The sequence below is a fragment of the Cucurbita pepo genome, chromosome 12 (genome assembly GCF_057944985.1).
Source record: "Cucurbita pepo subsp. pepo isolate OVF chromosome 12, ASM5794498v1, whole genome shotgun sequence".
NCBI lineage: Eukaryota > Viridiplantae > Streptophyta > Magnoliopsida > Cucurbitales > Cucurbitaceae > Cucurbita > Cucurbita pepo.
The window spans coordinates 7,882,788-7,905,126 of NC_141809.1; the positions used below are offsets into that span (position 1 = coordinate 7,882,788).

Below are 22,339 nucleotides of genomic sequence, written 5' to 3' on the forward strand. Positions count from 1 at the left end.
GAACGGGCCTAATTACTTACAAAAGAAACAAGAACAAGAAAAGAAAGAGTGTGGTGTCCTAGCTTATCAAGGACACGATAAAGAGCCTACAAGTAGGCTACTTGCTGAGTCTTGTACTCTTTCCTTATTTTGCATTTTTTTTTTCAGGTAATAAGGAGCTAGTCGAGGTTGGGAGCGGACTCCGAAGCAGGTGTCATAGACAAGCCTCACCCGTCGTCTTCAACCCATTTGTTTTGAAATATTTTGTGTTCGTTCCTTATTCGGTGTTTTAACTATTATGTTGTGTTTTAATTACTCATGTATGAACACTGTTTTGTTTTAAGTAATGTTATGTTTTAAATACTGTTTGTTTTATTTCGTGAAAGTTTACTCACCTTTTTGGAGTATCGAGTCAGACCGGTCCTTACATATGATGACCAGATAAAAGCCTCGTTGGGCTAGGTCATGAAACACTATGAAATTAGTCTAGGTGAAGGACCCGAACGACCATGACATAAAATTAATTTTCATATTATAGTTTTACTTTTTTAATTAAAAATTTTAGAGAGAAATAACAGTTTCAATCATATATTTTTCCATTTAAAAAATAACAGTTATCAATCACGGTTCTATTTTTATTATAAACTATTTAACAACAGTAAAAAAAATAATAATAATAAAAGAATTAATTAATAATAACTAATCCCTTCCCTCTCCCAATAACTACCACCCTAAAATACTCAACTAACTTCTTCTCACAAAACCATATGTTACAAAAAAGAAAATAATGAATTAGAAATACAAACAAATGGGCTAGTTTATTTATTTATTTATTTTTGGGTTATTACCAGATCAACGGTTATCTTCCATTACACTCCTTTTCAACTATAAAGAGTGAAACAAATCATGCACAAACAAATGTGTTCATACCCATCTCTTTTTCTCTCCCATTTCAACCACATGAGTTTATTTTCAACACTTGCACTTTCTCTCTTAATTTCATTATTCTTTGCTAACCAAGTGACTACCATCGAAGGATCATTCCTCCAAAACCCAAAGATTATGGTCAAGATAACAAATGCTCTAAAATCTAAAAATCAGCTCGCTGTTCACTGCAAATCAAGCAATGATGACTTGGGAGTCCACATGCTGACTCCTTTGGCCAGCTACGACTTCAGTTTTCGTCCAAATTTATGGGGCACAACATTGTTTTACTGTTCCTTCCAATGGCCTAGCTCGTTTCATTACTTCAATGTCTACATAGATAAGAGAGATAGAGATAATTGTGAAAGTATGCTATGTTCGTGGCATATGAGTGAGGAAAATGTCTGTATGTTCAACTATAAAACCGATAATTATGATATTTGCTACAACTGGTCCGGCAAAAAATTCATGTATCCATAAATTTGAAAGTTTGATTTTAATATTTAAATAAATAAATATTTTTTATATGTTGTTTATCTGGGATTATTATTATTATTATTACTTTTTTTTTTTTTTTAAAGCTTGACATGATTAGTACGAGTGAAATATAAACGATGTTAATTACCTATCGACATAAATTATAATATGAACATTTGTTAACTTATTTTGGTCACGATTGATAATCAAAACAACTATATCAGATGGGACATTGCATTAGAAGGATTTTGAGGTAGGGCAAAGGTGAGGTAGAGCCTTAGGCTTGGCCTAGAGTAGAGGCAAGTCGGTTAGAGTTGTTACATGTATGATTGAACAAAGTTTAGTTTCTATATAAGTCATGTTCGGTTAGTGACCAACCTTGTCTAAAGTCTAATGTAGCCATAAAGTCAGGCAAAAAAAAGATTTTTCATGAGTGTGACAAAATCGTACCCATAAAGTCAGGCAAAAAAAAGATTTTCCATGAGTGTGACAAAATCGTGACGTTGTATGGTTGAAAATGTACGACTGTGACAATATTTGAAAATGCTAACACAATGTACAGGGAGGTCCATCGAATCAAGTTCACAACCAATTGTTATTAGAAGACAGTCACGGGGTAGTAGTCCCATTTATTTAAGTTCCCAACTTTGGGAGAAATTAATAGAAAATGTTGGGTTTATATAAGGAAATGATAAAACAAATATATGATACAAAAGGCACTTTACATCATGTCATAAGGTAATAATACATACATTTTCCTTGAGAAATGACATATTAGAGGAGGGAAATACGGACTTACCCTAAGAAGGCATTTCGCAACTCGATCGTAGACGGTAAAATAACAATTTAAAGGGTCATTATTTTTTTAAACAAATTGAGAACGAGGAGTTTCCAAAATTTCTAAACCATTTTGGATTATAAAGAACAATAAACGGGGTTTGTCAAATAGTTATCAAATTGTTGTGTCATTTAATGAAAGAAAGTAAGAACTATTTCAAATGAACCCTATGTAGCTGATCTGGATCTCTTCGTGGTGGTTTGGTTTAAGGTTTTGTTTACGATGCTTATGAATGAAATAATTATGTTTGGTGTAGTATGGAAAATGTTATAAGAAAGAGAGGACCAATTCATCTTAGGATCATGTATTCATGATACGTAGATGTACGACATAGAGACTAGTAAAGAGTTAACCAATTCATCTTGGGATCATGTATAAAACTGTGATTGATAAATACGATTTGGGGAGCCAAGTGATGAGATATGATGTAACGCCCAAAAAAAATAAAGGAAATTAGCTCCAAAAATAACAAGCGCCCCATGTAAGATCCAAAGGATTCAAGGACTTGAAATTAAGAGGATCAAGCAAGTATGCTCTAGACATTTTTCAAAGAAATTCAACATCTCAAGACTTGTTTACTCGAGAAATTCCTTATCAAAGATTTAGGGAATTTGTAATATATTATAGGCATTGAATTTTCTAGGTCTAGAAAAGAAATTTTTATCTCTCAAAGGAAGTATGCTCTAGACATTTTTCAAGACACTGGTCTTACAGGAGCACATCCAGAAAGATTTCCTATGGAGCATAATCTGAAACTTTCTTTAACAGAAGGGGAGAAGTTGAATGATCCAAGTAGATACAGACGGTTGATTGGAAGATTAATATATTTATCCGTTACTAGGCCTGACATAGTGTATTCAGTTCGTGTGCTTAGTCAATTTATGCATGAACCAAGAAAACCACATTGGGAGGCAACTCTTCGAGTTCTGAGATACATCAAAGGTATTCCTGGTCAAGGACTTGTAGTACCACCTGAAATCAACTTAAGATTACAAGCATATTGCGATTCAGACTGGGGCGGTTGTCGAACTTCCAGACCATTAATTTCTAGGTTCTGCATTTTCCTTGGAAATTCAATTATTCCTTGGAAGTCTAAAAAGCAAACCAATGTGTCCAGATCATCAGCAGAAGCCGAGTGTCGAGCGGTGACAAATACTTGTTTAGAGTTAGCTTGGTTAAGATACATTCTTCAAGACTTGAAAGTTCCACTGTCCGAACCAGCATTATTGTATTGTGATAATCAAGCATCATTACAGATAGCAGCCAATCCAGTTTTTCATAAACGTACGAAACACATAGAAATAGATTGTCATATAGTTCGAAGAAAATTACAAGCTAGAATCATCAAACCATGTTATGTTTCGACTAAAATGCAATTGGCGGATATTTTCACTAAAAATTTGGGAAGAAGTCAGTTCGATTTTTTGAAAGACAAGTTCGGTGTGATTGACAGCCACTCTCCAACTTGAGGGAGAGTATTAAGATATAATATTAGGAGAATATATTATAATAATTAGTGTTGGAATATATCTTATACATTCTTAATTAATATTTTTTTTACTTTATGATTTGATTAGTAGTATATTTTATTTGACTCTCAAGATTTAGTTAGTTAATATTTTCCCTTAATTTTAGGTATTCGTCGGTAGCTTGTATCCTATTTAAACATTGTGAATATTAATGAAGATGTAACTTTCTGTCCCAATTCTATTTCTCATTCTTAACATAACTACAAGTCAGAAATAGAACGGGCCTAATTACTTACAAAAGAAACAAGAACAAGAAAAGAAAGAGTGTGGTGTCCTAGCTTATCAAGGACACGATAAAGAGCCTACAAGTAGGCTACTTGCTGAGTCTTGTACTCCTTCCTTATTTTGCATTTTTTTTTTTCAGGTAATAAGGAGCTAGTCGAGGTTGGGAGCGGACTCCGAAGCAGGTGTCATAGACAAGCCTCACCCGTCGTCTTCAACCCATTTGTTTTGAAATATTTTGTGTTCGTTCCTTATTCGGTGTTTTAACTATTATGTTGTGTTTTAATTACTCATGTATGAACACTGTTTTGTTTTAAGTAATGTTATGTTTTAAATACTGTTTGTTTTATTTCGTGAAAGTTTACTCACCTTTTTGGAGTATCGAGTCAGACCGGTCCTTACATATGATGACCAGATAAAAGCCTCGTTGGGCTAGGTCATGAAACACTATGAAATTAGTCTAGGTGAAGGACCCGAACGACCATGACATAAAATTAATTTTCATATTATAGTTTTACTTTTTTAATTAAAAATTTTAGAGAGAAATAACAGTTTCAATCATATATTTTTCCATTTAAAAAATAACAGTTATCAATCACGGTTCTATTTTTATTATAAACTATTTAACAACAGTAAAAAAAATAATAATAATAAAAGAATTAATTAATAATAACTAATCCCTTCCCTCTCCCAATAACTACCACCCTAAAATACTCAACTAACTTCTTCTCACAAAACCATATGTTACAAAAAAGAAAATAATGAATTAGAAATACAAACAAATGGGCTAGTTTATTTATTTATTTATTTTTGGGTTATTACCAGATCAACGGTTATCTTCCATTACACTCCTTTTCAACTATAAAGAGTGAAACAAATCATGCACAAACAAATGTGTTCATACCCATCTCTTTTTCTCTCCCATTTCAACCACATGAGTTTATTTTCAACACTTGCACTTTCTCTCTTAATTTCATTATTCTTTGCTAACCAAGTGACTACCATCGAAGGATCATTCCTCCAAAACCCAAAGATTATGGTCAAGATAACAAATGCTCTAAAATCTAAAAATCAGCTCGCTGTTCACTGCAAATCAAGCAATGATGACTTGGGAGTCCACATGCTGACTCCTTTGGCCAGCTACGACTTCAGTTTTCGTCCAAATTTATGGGGCACAACATTGTTTTACTGTTCCTTCCAATGGCCTAGCTCGTTTCATTACTTCAATGTCTACATAGATAAGAGAGATAGAGATAATTGTGAAAGTATGCTATGTTCGTGGCATATGAGTGAGGAAAATGTCTGTATGTTCAACTATAAAACCGATAATTATGATATTTGCTACAACTGGTCCGGCAAAAAATTCATGTATCCATAAATTTGAAAGTTTGATTTTAATATTTAAATAAATAAATATTTTTTATATGTTGTTTATCTGGGATTATTATTATTATTATTACTTTTTTTTTTTTTAAAGCTTGACATGATTAGTACGAGTGAAATATAAACGATGTTAATTACCTATCGACATAAATTATAATATGAACATTTGTTAACTTATTTTGGTCACGATTGATAATCAAAACAACTATATCAGATGGGACATTGCATTAGAAGGATTTTGAGGTAGGGCAAAGGTGAGGTAGAGACTTAGGCTTGGCCTAGAGTAGAGGCAAGTCGGTTAGAGTTGTTACATGTATGATTGAACAAAGTTTAGTTTCTATATAAGTCATGTTCGGTTAGTGACCAACCTTGTCTAAAGTCTAATGTAGCCATAAAGTCAGGCAAAAAAAAGATTTTTCATGAGTGTGACAAAATCGTACCCATAAAGTCAGGCAAAAAAAAGATTTTCCATGAGTGTGACAAAATCGTGACGTTGTATGGTTGAAAATGTACGACTGTGACAATATTTGAAAATGCTAACACAATGTACAGGGAGGTCCATCGAATCAAGTTCACAACCAATTGTTATTAGAAGACAGTCACGGGGTAGTAGTCCCATTTATTTAAGTTCCCAACTTTGGGAGAAATTAATAGAAAATGTTGGGTTTATATAAGGAAATGATAAAACAAATATATGATACAAAAGGCACTTTACATCATGTCATAAGGTAATAATACATACATTTTCCTTGAGAAATGACATATTAGAGGAGGGAAATACGGACTTACCCTAAGAAGGCATTTCGCAACTCGATCGTAGACGGTGAAATAACAATTTAAAGGGTCATTATTTTTTTAAACAAATTGAGAACGAGGAGTTTCCAAAATTTCTAAACCATTTTGGATTATAAAGAACAATAAACGGGGTTTGTCAAATAGTTATCAAATTGTTGTGTCATTTAATGAAAGAAAGTAAGAACTATTTCAAATGAACCCTATGTAGCTGATCTGGATCTCTTCGTGGTGGTTTGGTTTAAGGTTTTGTTTACGATGCTTATGAATGAAATAATTATGTTTGGTGTAGTATGGAAAATGTTATAAGAAAGAGAGGACCAATTCATCTTAGGATCATGTATTCATGATACGTAGATGTACGACATAGAGACTAGTAAAGAGTTAACCAATTCATCTTGGGATCATGTATAAAACTGTGATTGATAAATACGATTTGGGGAGCCAAGTGATGAGATATGATGTAACGCCCAAAAAAAATAAAGGAAATTAGCTCCAAAAATAACAAGCGCCCCATGTAAGATCCAAAGGATTCAAGGACTTGAAATTAAGAGGATCAAGCAAGTATGCTCTAGACATTTTTCAAAGAAATTCAACATCTCAAGACTTGTTTACTCGAGAAATTCCTTATCAAAGATTTAGGGAATTTGTAATATATTATAGGCATTGAATTTTCTAGGTCTAGAAAAGAAATTTTTATCTCTCAAAGGAAGTATGCTCTAGACATTTTTCAAGACACTGGTCTTACAGGAGCACATCCAGAAAGATTTCCTATGGAGCATAATCTGAAACTTTCTTTAACAGAAGGGGAGAAGTTGAATGATCCAAGTAGATACAGACGGTTGATTGGAAGATTAATATATTTATCCGTTACTAGGCCTGACATAGTGTATTCAGTTCGTGTGCTTAGTCAATTTATGCATGAACCAAGAAAACAACATTGGGAGGCAACTCTTCGAGTTCTGAGATACATCAAAGGTATTCCTGGTCAAGGACTTGTAGTACCACCTGAAATCAACTTAAGATTACAAGCATATTGCGATTCAGACTGGGGCGGTTGTCGAACTTCCAGACCATTAATTTCTAGGTTCTGCATTTTCCTTGGAAATTCAATTATTCCTTGGAAGTCTAAAAAGCAAACCAATGTGTCCAGATCATCAGCAGAAGCCGAGTGTCGAGCGGTGACAAATACTTGTTTAGAGTTAGCTTGGTTAAGATACATTCTTCAAGACTTGAAAGTTCCACTGTCCGAACCAGCATTATTGTATTGTGATAATCAAGCATCATTACAGATAGCAGCCAATCCAGTTTTTCATAAACGTACGAAACACATAGAAATAGATTGTCATATAGTTCGAAGAAAATTACAAGCTAGAATCATCAAACCATGTTATGTTTCGACTAAAATGCAATTGGCGGATATTTTCACTAAAAATTTGGGAAGAAGTCAGTTCGATTTTTTGAAAGACAAGTTCGGTGTGATTGACAGCCACTCTCCAACTTGAGGGGGAGTATTAAGATATAATATTAGGAGAATATATTATAATAATTAGTGTTGGAATATATCTTATACATTCTTAATTAATATTTTTTTTACTTTATGATTTGATTAGTAGTATATTTTATTTGACTCTCAAGATTTAGTTAGTTAATATTTTCCCTTAATTTTAGGTATTCGTCGGTAGCTTGTATCCTATTTAAACATTGTGAATATTAATGAAGATGTAACTTTCTGTCCCAATTCTATTTCTCATTCTTAACATAACTCCAAGTCAGAAATAGAACGGGCCTAATTACTTACAAAAGAAACAAGAACAAGAAAAGAAAGAGTGTGGTGTCCTAGCTTATCAAGGACACGATAAAGAGCCTACAAGTAGGCTACTTGCTGAGTCTTGTACTCCTTCCTTATTTTGCATTTTTTTTTTTTCAGGTAATAAGGAGCTAGTCGAGGTTGGGAGCGGACTCCGAAGCAGGTGTCATAGACAAGCCTCACCCGTCGTCTTCAACCCATTTGTTTTGAAATATTTTGTGTTCGTTCCTTATTCGGTGTTTTAACTATTATGTTGTGTTTTAATTACTCATGTATGAACACTGTTTTGTTTTAAGTAATGTTATGTTTTAAATACTGTTTGTTTTATTTCGTGAAAGTTTACTCACCCTTTTGGAGTATCGAGTCAGACCGGTCCTTACATATGATGACCAGATAAAAGCCTCGTTGGGCTAGGTCATGAAACACTATGAAATTAGTCTAGGTGAAGGACCCGAACGACCATAACATAAAATTAATTTTCATATTATAGTTTTACTTTTTTAATTAAAAATTTTAGAGAGAAATAACAGTTTCAATCATATATTTTTCCATTTAAAAAATAACAGTTATCAATCACGGTTCTATTTTTATTATAAACTATTTAACAACAGTAAAAAAAATAATAATAATAAAAGAATTAATTAATAATAACTAATCCCTTCCCTCTCCCAATAACTACCACCCTAAAATACTCAACTAACTTCTTCTCACAAAACCATATGTTACAAAAAAGAAAATAATGAATTAGAAATACAAACAAATGGGTTAGTTTATTTATTTATTTATTTTTGGGTTATTACCAGATCAACGGTTATCTTCCATTACACTCCTTTTCAACTATAAAGAGTGAAACAAATCATGCACAAACAAATGTGTTCATACCCATCTCTTTTTCTCTCCCATTTCAACCACATGAGTTTATTTTCAACACTTGCACTTTCTCTCTTAATTTCATTATTCTTTGCTAACCAAGTGACTACCATCGAAGGATCATTCCTCCAAAACCCAAAGATTATGGTCAAGATAACAAATGCTCTAAAATCTAAAAATCAGCTCGCTGTTCACTGCAAATCAAGCAATGATGACTTGGGAGTCCACATGCTGACTCCTTTGGCCAGCTACGACTTCAGTTTTCGTCCAAATTTATGGGGCACAACATTGTTTTACTGTTCCTTCCAATGGCCTAGCTCGTTTCATTACTTCAATGTCTACATAGATAAGAGAGATAGAGATAATTTGAAAGTATGCTATGTTCGTGGCATATGAGTGAGGAAAATGTCTGTATGTTCAACTATAAAACCGATAATTATGATATTTGCTACAACTGGTCAGGCAAAAAATTCATGTATCCATAAATTTGAAAGTTTGATTTTAATATTTAAATAAATAAATATTTTTTATATGTTGTTTATCTGGGATTATTATTATTATTATTACTTTTTTTTTTTTAAAGCTTGACATGATTAGTACGAGTGAAATATAAACGATGTTAATTACCTATCGACATAAATTATAATATGAACATTTGTTAACTTATTTTGGTCACGATTGATAATCAAAACAACTATATCAGATGGGACATTGCATTAGAAGGATTTTGAGGTAGGGCAAAGGTGAGGTAGAGCTTAGGCTTGGCCTAGGGTAGAGGCAAGTCGGTTAGAGTTGTTACATGTATGATTGAACAAAGTTTAGTTTCTATATAAGTCATGTTCGGTTAGTGACCAACCTTGTCTAAAGTCTAATGTAGCCATAAAGTCAGGCAAAAAAAAGATTTTTCATGAGTGTGACAAAATCGTACCCATAAAGTCAGGCAAAAAAAAGATTTTCCATGAGTGTGACAAAATCGTGACGTTGTATGGTTGAAAATGTACGACTGTGACAATATTTGAAAATGCTAACACAATGTACAGGGAGGTCCATCGAATCAAGTTCACAACCAATTGTTATTAGAAGACAGTCACGGGGTAGTAGTCCCATTTATTTAAGTTCCCAACTTTGGGAGAAATTAATAGAAAATGTTGGGTTTATATAAGGAAATGATAAAACAAATATATGATACAAAAGGCACTTTACATCATGTCATAAGGTAATAATACATACATTTTCCTTGAGAAATGACATATTAGAGGAGGGAAATACGGACTTACCCTAAGAAGGCATTTCGCAACTCGATCGTAGACGGTAAAATAACAATTTAAAGGGTCATTATTTTTTTAAACAAATTGAGAACGAGGAGTTTCCAAAATTTCTAAACCATTTTGGATTATAAAGAACAATAAACGGGGTTTGTCAAATAGTTATCAAATTGTTGTGTCATTTAATGAAAGAAAGTAAGAACTATTTCAAATGAACCCTATGTAGCTGATCTGGATCTCTTCGTGGTGGTTTGGTTTAAGGTTTTGTTTACGATGCTTATGAATGAAATAATTATGTTTGGTGTAGTATGGAAAATGTTATAAGAAAGAGAGGACCAATTCATCTTAGGATCATGTATTCATGATACGTAGATGTACGACATAGAGACTAGTAAAGAGTTAACCAATTCATCTTGGGATCATGTATAAAACTGTGATTGATAAATACGATTTGGGGAGCCAAGTGATGAGACATATTACTCCTTATGAATTGATGTGATCTTTCACTCTAACATAAATAGATTTGGAATAATTTTGTATCTCCTAAAAATAGAGATTTAAGGATAAATGTCAATATTGTTCATATATATTATGTTGACAAAATTGTCAAATATTTGATACAAGACTTCAAAGAATGATAATGATCATTGAAATATAAAGTAAGAGGAAGAGTATCGTAAGTAACCTCAAATGTTGAGAGTATAATTAATTATCTTTCCTGAGTGGGAGATAATTAATGCATAGATGAGAATTAACCTTAAATATATAGTTAATTAAATTATATTAGTTAAACTAATGTATGATCGGAAAAATTAAAGTTTTCTCAAAGTATCCCTGGATAATGAGAATTTTTTTATTTTGTGTATGGAGTTAAAGATTTGATCTTTAAGTGATACACTAGTTACATAAATTTAGAAAATTTAGGTTAAGATCAATTTTACCTTAGATTGTGAAGTATGGTATACGGAACATTTTTTACTTTTAAAGCAACAAAATGACTGGTATGACTATAATAATTTCTTAAACATTTGAAAGGTGTTTCACATGTGATTTAGTTTGTCACTTTCATTGTGATGATAGTGATACAAAGACTAATATGAAGGAAATTTAAAAGATCAATCTATAAAAAATGATATTGAGAGAGAAAGCATCGTGGCTGTGACCAAAATGACTTTTAATGATAATTATTTTGTTTTATATAAAATGACTCTCTAGGCTAAAGTGTTTGAGGGTCATCTAGAATGTCTAGGATTACTAGACATGTCTCATCTTCTCTAGGGCAAGTGAGAGAAGGTGTTGGGTATAGAGCAAGTGGGAGATTGTTGAGATTTATGCTCTAAAGCCTCTTAATTAATTATTTACTTTTTAACTATAATTTTTATTATTTTATTTGTAATTTAATTGTTATCCATGGTATGAAAATAAAGGTTATTAATGTAATCTCGAACAATATGTGGTTGACATAGTAGAGAATCGTGTTCAAGTAATAACCTAAAGAGTCTATAGTATATGGATAAAGTTGGGTGCATACAAGAGAATCGTGTTCAAGTAATAACCTAAAGAGTCTATAGTATATGGATAAAGTTGGGTGCTTTATCCTGGTATCACTATTGATACGGCTCACTTTGTAATCGTTACAAATGATTTTATCCAAATCGTTCATGTGGAGATATGTAAGTGGGGGTATCATATACAATGAGTTTGTATAAGACAGAACCAAAAAATATTTAAAATTTCTTTATAAATCCGTTAATTGAGAAGATTAATATTTCACATGATGATCATATGCGACTTGATCTTAATCCTGAGTGAGTTATGAACTTCTGCTTGTGAGAGCTTGTCCTTTAATTTACATGGGTGAGAATGACTCTTTTAGCCGATTCAATATACCTACCATTTTAGGGACATACCTGTAAAGATCGGGCTGACTCGATGACTCTAAAAAGACGGGTAAATTTTTCAACAAAATAAAACAACCAAAACTTAAAACATATCAAACAAAAATAAAGTTTATACAAAGTATTTTAAAACACAACATAACAGTTAAAACACAAGTTAAGGGACGACACAAAAGGGTAGAAGGACGATGGGTGAGGTTTGTCTATGGCACCAGCTCCAGAGTCCGCTCCCGACCTTGACCAGCTTCTTATTTCCTGAAAAAATGGAGAATAAAGAATGAGTACAAGACTCAGTAAGCAGCCTACTTGTAGGCTCTTAATCGTGTCCTTGATATGCTAGGGTACCACACTTTTTGTTTTTCTTGTTCTTATTCTTGTTCTTGTTGTAAGTTCTTAATTCGTTCTCCAAGACACTCCCCTTATGATTTACGGTACTAGACATAAACTTGTCAACCTGTGTCTGAGGCTTCATACATTCCAAGCGACACAGTCTTAATACCTACGCTCAAGGCTTCTTACGTTCCAAGCAACGTAGTCTAAGTCATACACATGACGTACCATGGGAGGTCTTAGGAGAATCTTAATTCATGGCTAGGGTAACTTACTCTCTTCTTGCTCCATTGTGGCCATAGGTTCTCCCCATGATATACCATAAAGGTCACGTGATCGATACATGCATGAACATGGCATAGACCATAAAGGTCACGTGATCGATGCATGCATGAACATGGCATAGACCATAAAGGTCGCATAATATAACATAGACCATATAGGTCGCGTGATCGGTGCATACATGAACATGGCATCCTGCAAATCATAACATGGCGTAGGGCATCTCATCTAGGTGAGGGGAATGAGGCCAAACGTGACATCCTGCAAAGCAAACATGGTGCAGGGCATCCCACCTAGAGGAGGAAAAAATCCTCCTTAGAAAGCACCGCATGGTGGGAGTTATGGGCCACAATTAGACATGCTTAGAGTAATACCTAGCATTCTTGAATTTTGAGTCTTGTGGACTTTGGTCCCTTATGTTTGAGTGGTACCTAACATTCTTCTTGTCTTGGTGGTTGTATAACTTGTTCTTGGTTCTTAATCTTATAAGTTGCTAAGATTCTTATTTTCTTTAGGCGTAAGTCGTTATATACATTCGTGATCATATGAACCCATCGTAATAACTAGCTTGAATTATTCTAGAAGGTCATAAGTTCATAATGGGCTCCTTAGAGGATTCTAGAAGGGTCTTGAATCTTGACATGTTTTCTTTAGGCGTTTCTTTAAGTTCCATCTTGGCTTATATTCCAAACTTGCTCCAACCAACTTGAAATCTTGAGCTTATTCTCATGTCATATAAAATAAACCTTATAGGACATGGTTGGTGATTTGGAGCATATTTAGACCTTGAGCTAGGATATGACTTCTTGTTTCGTTTTCAGGAACTAATCGTTAGAGGTTGTCATGTCATATATCGTGTTTTAGTCCTGAAAACACTTTCAAAGTAACCCTTAGTTTTCTCCCCATGAGTGCATAGGTGATATTATCACAAACGTGGCATCCTGCTAGCATATCGTGTTGCAGAGCATCTCATTTAGGTGAGGAAAATAATAAGTCCATCATGACAACCTACTCGTGGTACATATAGCAGGGCATCTCACCTAAAGAGGAATAGGAATCTCGTGGTACACTTCGTGATGGGAGATAATGGTTACTCCGAGAATGGATCCTAGCAACTTGTTAAGCATACCATCTACATTAACCTAGGTGTTTCCTTGTACTCTTGGGGATCCTAGGTTTATGCATAACGTCTTGGGTCAAGGTTGGAACCTAAAGGTTCTTCTTAGGAATAGTCCAACGGAACCTTGTACACTTAGAATCTTATTAGCAACCAAGGATACCTATGGGGGAATTTCTTATTTCATGGGTACCTCGTTAGTCATCCTAGGAGGTAAAGTCATGTGGATCGTGATGTACATTTTTTCCAATATCTTGGTTTCGCTATCTAACGTTTCCCAATGATTCCCAAACTTCATTACCTTATACAACATCATGAGATAAAGATTCATACAACATTTCATAATGTTGGGAGGTCATTTAGGACTTAACCCGTAGGTAGTCTTCCTTATGGGCATTATGGTCATTTTACCCCTAAGTCTTGGTTTTGGTACTTAACGAGTTCCAGTGACTTTCAAACTTCACCACCTCATCAATCATCATACAATAAGATCTACTGTGGAGTTTCATAGTATTTGGAGGTCATCTAGCTCATGAACCGTAGGTAGAGATCCTTAAGGGCATTATGGTCATTTTGCCCCGTTTCTTGGTTTACCTAATTATCCTTATCCATTGACCACTAAATTTCACATATAACCTAAACATGCTATAATATGCTCATCATTAAAGTTTCATAGACATCAGGGCTCATTTAGTGGGTTACTTTAATGTTCCTTAAATCCCGAGCAATTTGGTCGGTTCAGCGCCTTAACTTACGGTTCTTTGAGTTTTTTTTTCATAGATCCTTGTGTAATACTTGGTTTATGGTTCATATGAAAATCCAAGCGATTCCTACATGTATTTCTTAAGAAAAGTCCAAGGTGGCTACTTACCTCATTGTTGATGTTCAGGACCTCCGTTCTTGAGCTTCCGGTATTTGAATTACTTCACTTTTCCTTCTATAGACTCCTTATTGTGTCTAGTTTCTAGAACCATAAAGGTATATCATGAAAACTAGCCTGGAAGGGGGTTAAAATTGAAAAACACTGAGGGAAGACCAAATTTTGGGCTTACTTGGCCGGTTCAACTGAACCGGCCACGTCATCGTCTTCTTCCTCTGGACAGGAAGAAGACACGTTCGTCCTTTGCGCCGCCGTCTGGAAGTGGCCTTCCACAGCCCCGATCTCTTCGTTTATCCCCTCGATTTCTTCATGAAACTTAACGATGATATTACAAGGAAGAGCTTGGGATTGATTTCATACCTTTTGGTGGATCATAGCCTAAGATATTAGCCTATTACAAGGAAGAGCTTGAGATTGATTTCATACATTTTCTTGGATCATAGCCTAAGATATTAGCCTCCAAAGTTCGTCCAAAATCATTTTCCTCCCAGAGCTAAAACAGGGGATTTCTTATCGGGTAGCCGATTCTAGGAGTTTTCAAGGCTCGATTTCTTCATGGAACCTCTTAAATATCCTTTCATCAAGCTATAGGAATTGATTTGGAGGAATGTCTTTGAGTGTGGAACCTTAATTTTCAGAAATCGTTCTCGGTATGCAACTCACTCGAAACGCCGGATTTCCGATATCATGGGTATTTTGTTCTATGACGTTTCAGCTCTCAATTCCTTCATATAACTTGTGGGTAATCTTGTTTGGAAACTATTGGAATAAGTTTAAGGAGGAATGGTGAAGAATTGCTCTCAAATTTGGAAGAAACCCGAGAGTAGGAGACCCACAAACTAAACTCTCATAACTCTCGAATGGGTGCTCGACCTTGCTCGAGTCTTATTCCATATTGTTTCTCATACTCCAGACTTTATAGGCGAGCTTAAACCGACATTGAAAGCTCCAGAATCGTCGTGAATTGGCAGTTAGATTTTCTGGAAAATCCGCCCGAAATATCTACTTCAGTCAGAGCCTCACCGACTTTGGTTTTGCAAAATAGCCGTTTGATGTGATGATCTGTCCATCTTCTAGATCATATCCAAATTTGGGGAAGATCCAACGGCTGGGATTTGAGTTTCGTGAGATATTTCTCAGATGGTCACTGTAGATGCATCAGAGGGCCATTTTCGTAATTATACATTCTTCCAGGGGTATTTGGGTCATTTCCCGCTTTCCGAATATTTTAATATTATATTTCCTGAAAAATCCATAATTTTTCTAAAAATCTTTTATCTCATGTTGGTCATTTTTTCTTGAGCATCTCTAAATTCTTTCTAGATAAGCAACTAAAAATTCGGGAAGGTCCTTAATAATTAGTAAAATGACCTTTTTGCCCTTTTCACTTACTTTTACTTTCCAATCCTTTCTCCATAGGTCTTAAACACCTTAACATTACTTGTTAGGGTATAAAAATGACTTGCTTGAGATCATCATCCTTCCTTAATCCTTTAATTCCTCCCCTTTTGATCATTTAGGTCTTACATGGGCGGCTTATTCTTGTTAGATCTAATTCCTTTCATTTTTTGGTGTTACAATACCATACTTTGAGACAAGTGATTTTGTTGCTTTATTATAGTCATACAAGTCATTTTAAGCGTATGCCTACCATAATATGCCTACAATTTTAAGCGTGTTTAGTTTCGAACAATATTATGTTTGGCGTTCTCTTGAAATTTTCTTAACAAACATGTGGGTAAAGACAAAATATGCTAAAAACAACTCAATTTGATTCCTATTTTTCAATTTGTATTAAATACATAAAAAGTTCCAAATCTAAAACGAAATATCATTGTCTCTCACTAGTTTTCAAATGATATACATAAAAAAAGAAAAGAAAGCAAAGGCTTCATGAGTACGATCAAATCAAGTTTCTTGGCCGCTACAATTTTGATGTTACTATTGTTAGCTCCTACCGTCGATGCTCAATCTAGTGCCGATGTTGTTTTTTCTTTGAAAAGATATGGTAACATAGTGTCTGGTACTGACATCATGAAGGTAAATATATAATATGAACATCAATATTATCACTAGTTGAGCTGATCAATTGTTTGCTATAAGTTTTTGTTAGTTGTGAAATGTAGGCTTTAGCAAATGCATGGAGGGATGCATGCACGTCCAATCGTTATAGTGCAATTTTTATTCCAAGAGGGATATTTAGAGTAAAGCAAGGGAAGTTTGAAGGACCTTGTAATAGCCCAATTGACTTTCAACTTGGAGGAACATTGTAGGCACTAAAAAGTCTTCCCAGAGATAATTGGATCACTTTTGTACGTGTTGATAGATTGACATTATCAGGTGAAGGAGTTTTTGATGGCCAAGGAAAGGCAGCTTGGAAAAGGAACGATTGCCACAAATGCATAAATTGTGCCCAACTCCGGGTTGTAAGTAATATTCCTTTAGCTTTCCTTCTCAATCTCATGCATCTTGTTGTTTTTGAAAGAGCCTCTTACATGTCTTGACATTTACGATTTGGTCAATGTTCTTCATTTTCTAGAGGATAATCTTTAAACAATCCACGAAAAAAGTAAATTTTTTTTGAGTTTTCAATTTTATTGGGTTCTATTCAAATTTTTAGCATCATTACCGACTCTCACAAAATATTATTTGATTATACAAAATGTTTAGAGTTTGAGGTTCAACTTCATCACCAATTCAACCGTTAAGAGAATAACATCACTTGATAGCAAGAACTTCTATATCAACATCATCGGCTGCAACAACCTCACATTCCATAATATCAATATAATGGCACCCGAAAACAATCCCAACACTAATGGAATACACATCGGTCGATCAAATAAGATCACAATCACAAAGTCCAAAATTGCAATTGGAGATGATTGCATTTCTCTTGGAGATTGAAGCAAACTAATTGAAGTCACCAATGTGACGTGTGGACCAGGACATGGAATAAGCATCGGAAGTCTTGGAAGATACACTAACGAAGAACCTGTTGAAGGTGTCATCGTAAAGAACTGCACGTTAAATAACACCACTAATGGTATCAGGATCAAAACGTGGCCAGCTTCTGCGGCTAGCGGCACCGCCACCAATATGCACTTTTTGGACATTATAATGGTCAATGTTAGCAACCCTATTCTAATAGACCAAGAGTATTGTCCGTGGAATCAGTGCAATCGGTAGGTATGGATCGCATTCTCGAACCTTTGATTCATTTTTTCATTACAACTTCACAAATAAACCATTTGTTGTCTCATTTTAATTTTCAGATTCCTTAAAAAATTAAGATGAGTATAGTGAGCTTCAAGAACATTAGAGGAAGTTCTGCAACTCCGCTGGCAATCAAACTTATTTGCAGCCGTCACTTACCATGTGACGATGTAAAAGTAAGCAACATTGACCTCACTTACAATGGAATAAAATGTCCTATTTCCTCCCAATGCACGAATGTGAAACCTATCATTTCATTAAGGCAGAACCCCAAGATATGCTCCTCTCCTTATGTTGTCCCTTGAATTATTCATTGCCAGAGAACTTCAAAATAATAGACAGCCTTAATTAAAAAAGTAGACTGCCTCTATCCATTTGACTCTCATTCTTTTGAGTTTCTTTTGTTGTACTTTTCGAAATAAATAAGATGGTCGAATGTTTGAAGGAGACTTTGTGTCGTGAACAACCTAATGTTTTTAGTACCTCGACCTTATATAATAAACTGGTTACAGTCTTATTTTTTTGTTCTAGATTTGAATTTGAAATAAGACAATGTAACTGTAACAACCATTATTAAAAAAAAACTAATCCATAACTCAAGGAAAGAATCTTTAACCAACAAAAACATCTAACTCCTCTTTCCCTTTACCCTAAACAAATCAATTACCATTAGAAATCTTTTAGACAGAATCAATAAGTTAGATCGAATCTCCTAACTATATCCGTCCCATATGGCACACATCCATCATTATCGTTAAAGAAGAATTGACATTAGAGGTGACTAATCTAGCAAGTCGTGTCCTTAAATCTATCTTTTTCGTCAATCATGTAATTTTCGTTGCAACTTTTGGATATGACTTGAAAAAATTTAGGTTTCAGATTAGAAAATTAAGTGACAAGTATTAATATGTATTTTAGGAATTTACATTTAATATTGAATTATCTACCTATTTATCTCGACCAAGTTTAGTTTTAGGAAAAATGTCGATAGTCCTAGAAAAATTAAATAACAAAAGTAGCTAAATGTTCTAGGAGTTTAATGTAGAGGAACTCATCAAAATTGGCCCAAATCCGTGCTAAATAAGGCCAAAAAAATAACATAAATCACAAAAGAGAGAAAATAAAAAAAAAACTTGGTCTCGATCCATGATGCTATGTTTTGTGTTTTCAAGTCTTAAGATATTTGTTGTTCGTGAGTTTAGCTGGGTCGAGTTGAGATATCTTTGAGGCCTAAGTAAGTTAATTGGATCATAAATTTATTCAACTCAAACAACCCTTATTACATAATTAAATCTTTTGATTTTTATGTTTAGAATAATATCTAAAAAAAAAAAAAAAGGAACTAAGCCATTTGGAAATGGCAAATGGTACCCATGCTAAGATTTGGACCACGATTTCAAATTTGGATTCAGCAACTAGCAACTGATTCCCTTGACGTTCCCCTGCATCTACCATGACATACCTACATTACCAACTTATCTTGAATTGCTTATAAGAGTGAAAACTATCCACACAAACCAACACCAATTTTTGTAGCATGCTTTTTCCTTACTCACATGCCTCCTAAGATGTAATCTCATGCCTAAAATTTGGACCAGGATTTGGAATCCAAATTTGGCATCTGATGGCCCCCACAATTCCTTGCATCTTCAATGATATGGTCACATTAGTTACTTGTTTTAAATTGTTCCTAGGAGTGAAAACTATCTCTAAAAATCACGTTGCCTACTTTTGGTGGTTCAATCATAAGACTCAAAAGTTAAGCGTGTTTAGTTTCGAACAATATTATGTTTGGCTACCTCTTGAAATTGTCTTAACAAACATGTGGGTAAAGCAAAATATGCTAAAAACAACTCATGTTGATCCGTAAGAATAATTTTCCTTCTTAGAAACACTTCATGAGGAGTAAATAATATGGTCATATTGCAAAAGATGTCGAAAAATGCTGGAGCCATTGGGTGTCAAATTCATACTAAAAAATTTGGTTCAAATCCTGTTCATGGGACATTACACTAATCCGTTTAAGGGGTTCTTGTTTTTTTTTTTTTTTTTTTTTTTTGAGATGTAATCCTGTTCATGTCTCCTAAGATGTAATCAGTTTGGAAAAATCTCTCCAGATGTAATTTCATTCTCCAAAGAAAGGGGGAGAGATTGGTCTGTTATGACTCTGAGAATGTTTGCAAATAATATAATTACATATTTAATATTATTAGGATATAATATCTCATCTAAACTATATTTAAATATTATAAGATATCCTAATATATATTAAATTAATTTGAACTTGATTCAAATTTCAAATATATTTTTATTTAATGTATCATATTTAATGGTATCATATATAATAAATATATTTTTCTTTTTAAATATATTTAATATATTAAATATTAATTTGAAACCTTCAAATTAAATATATTTATCTAATATATAAATATTAGTTTGACACTTCAAATTAAATTTATTTTCCCCTTTATATTTAATATATCTAATTATTTTAAATATCAATTTGAACACTTCAAATATTCTTTCAAATAAATTGAACCTTTAACGTTGCTATGAGCTAGCAAGAAAACCTTATGGACCTACCGATTATAAGCTCCAGCGATACAAAATTAATTAATTAAACTCTTTAATTAATCAATTTCCATTCATTAACTATAGGTCACTCCACTATAGACCTAGAGTTGCACTCTTATGTACTGTACAAGTTATTTCCATTGATATAATCATTACAAGCAAGTCGATCCTTCATGAGTTGTTCATAATTGTAGCTGGGTCAAAAGTCCGTTTTACCCCTGTAATTACATTTTTCAACTTAAGTACCACTGATTCTCTAATAAACAATTTGTTTATGATCCAATCATAAACCAAGTCCCTCTTGGGCCAAAGAGAAGGTGGGGCCCCATTGTTCAAGTCCCGAAATCAGTACTTAAGAGAACAACTCATCTAGTTTCCTCATCTGGAAAAGAGTGAATTTCATCTCATGATATTATGTTTCAAACTCCCTGATTGGTCAAGTCCTTAAAATTGTAGGCACATTGAATCGGCCTAAAGAGCCATTCTCACCCATGTAAATTAAAGAACAAGCCCTCACTGGCAGGAGTTCATAACTCACTCAGGATTAAGATCGACTCGCATATGATCATTGTGTGAAATATTAATCTTCTCAATTAACGGATTTATAAAGAGAGATTAAACATTTATTGGTCCAGTCTTATACAAACTCATTGTATAGGGTAGCCCCACTTACATGTCTCCATATGAACGATTTGAATCAAATCATTTGTAACCATTACAAAGTGGGTCGTATCAATAGTGTTACCAAGATAAGGCATCCAACTTTATCCATATACTATAGACTTTTTAGGTTATTACTTGAACACGATCCTCTTGTATGTCAACCAAATACGGTTCAAGATTACATTAATAACCTTGGATTTTCATACCATGGATAACAATTAAATTACAAATAAACTAATAAAAATTATTGTTAAAAACTAAATAATTAATTACGAGGCTTTAGGGCATAAATTCCAACAAATATGACATGTATTAAGTGACAACTATATGTACGTAGTCTAGAAAAACTGATATGAACCAAGAGACATCAATCATACAATATACTTCAATGAAGATATGAAGAGAAGGTTGTCAAAATTATCAAAAGATTTTTCAATTCATGCTACATTGAAGAAGAATGAAGTTTGATTGTTGTAAATTTTGGGTGGGTTGCAATTTAGAGTAATTTAGAGTTATTGTATGATTGATGTCTCTTGGTTCATATCATTCTATGCAACTCTATGTAGTTTAGGTTGCATGTAGAATCATTCAAGCTCGACATGATCAATCTTGCTTGTGGAGTGATTCGAATCTCAATCAAGTGTTCTTGTCTTGAGATATTTGATCAACAAGAATCATTGAAGCTAGACATGATCAATCTTGCTTGTGGAGTGATTCAAATCTCAAACAAAGTGTTCTTGACTTGAGATATTCGATCAACAAGGTAATCCGAATCTTACTCCCCTTGTAGTTGATTCCTTATCATATCATTTGGTATCAGAGCTTCAGGCTCAAGATCGGATATATGTTTCCTTTGCGTTTATTTTCAATTTGTTTTTATCTTTATAGTTTTTAATCGACCCAAAATAAAAAAAATCCAATCTGGGCTCTACTAAAAAAATTTGAGAGGTGAGAATGAGAGCTTCATTTGTGTAAATGAGTGCAAACAGAGTGGCCTAAAATTCCTTGAGTGTATACACGTGAGAGAGTGTTGCGAGGTCGTCTATATTTCCATATCTTTTTTTTTTTTTTTTTTTTTTTTGCAGCAAAGTTTCACAAATAGATTCGAGGACGAATCCTCTTGAAGAAGTGGAGAATGATATGAACCGAGAGACATCAATCATACAATATACTTCAATGAAGATGTGAAGAAAATGTTGTCAAAATTATCAAGCAATTCATGCCACATTGAAGAGGAATGAAGTTTGATTGTTATTTAAGACTTTTAATTTACTTTAGGTTACAATT

General features: G+C 33.7%; 1 pseudogene; it reads left to right on the top strand.

Annotated features, from left to right (window-relative positions):
• Window positions 1–18,117, top strand: part of LOC147789926 (exopolygalacturonase-like) — a 38,610-nt pseudogene extending 20,493 nt beyond the window's left edge.
• The last annotated feature ends 4,222 nt before the right edge of the window (window positions 18,118–22,339 follow it).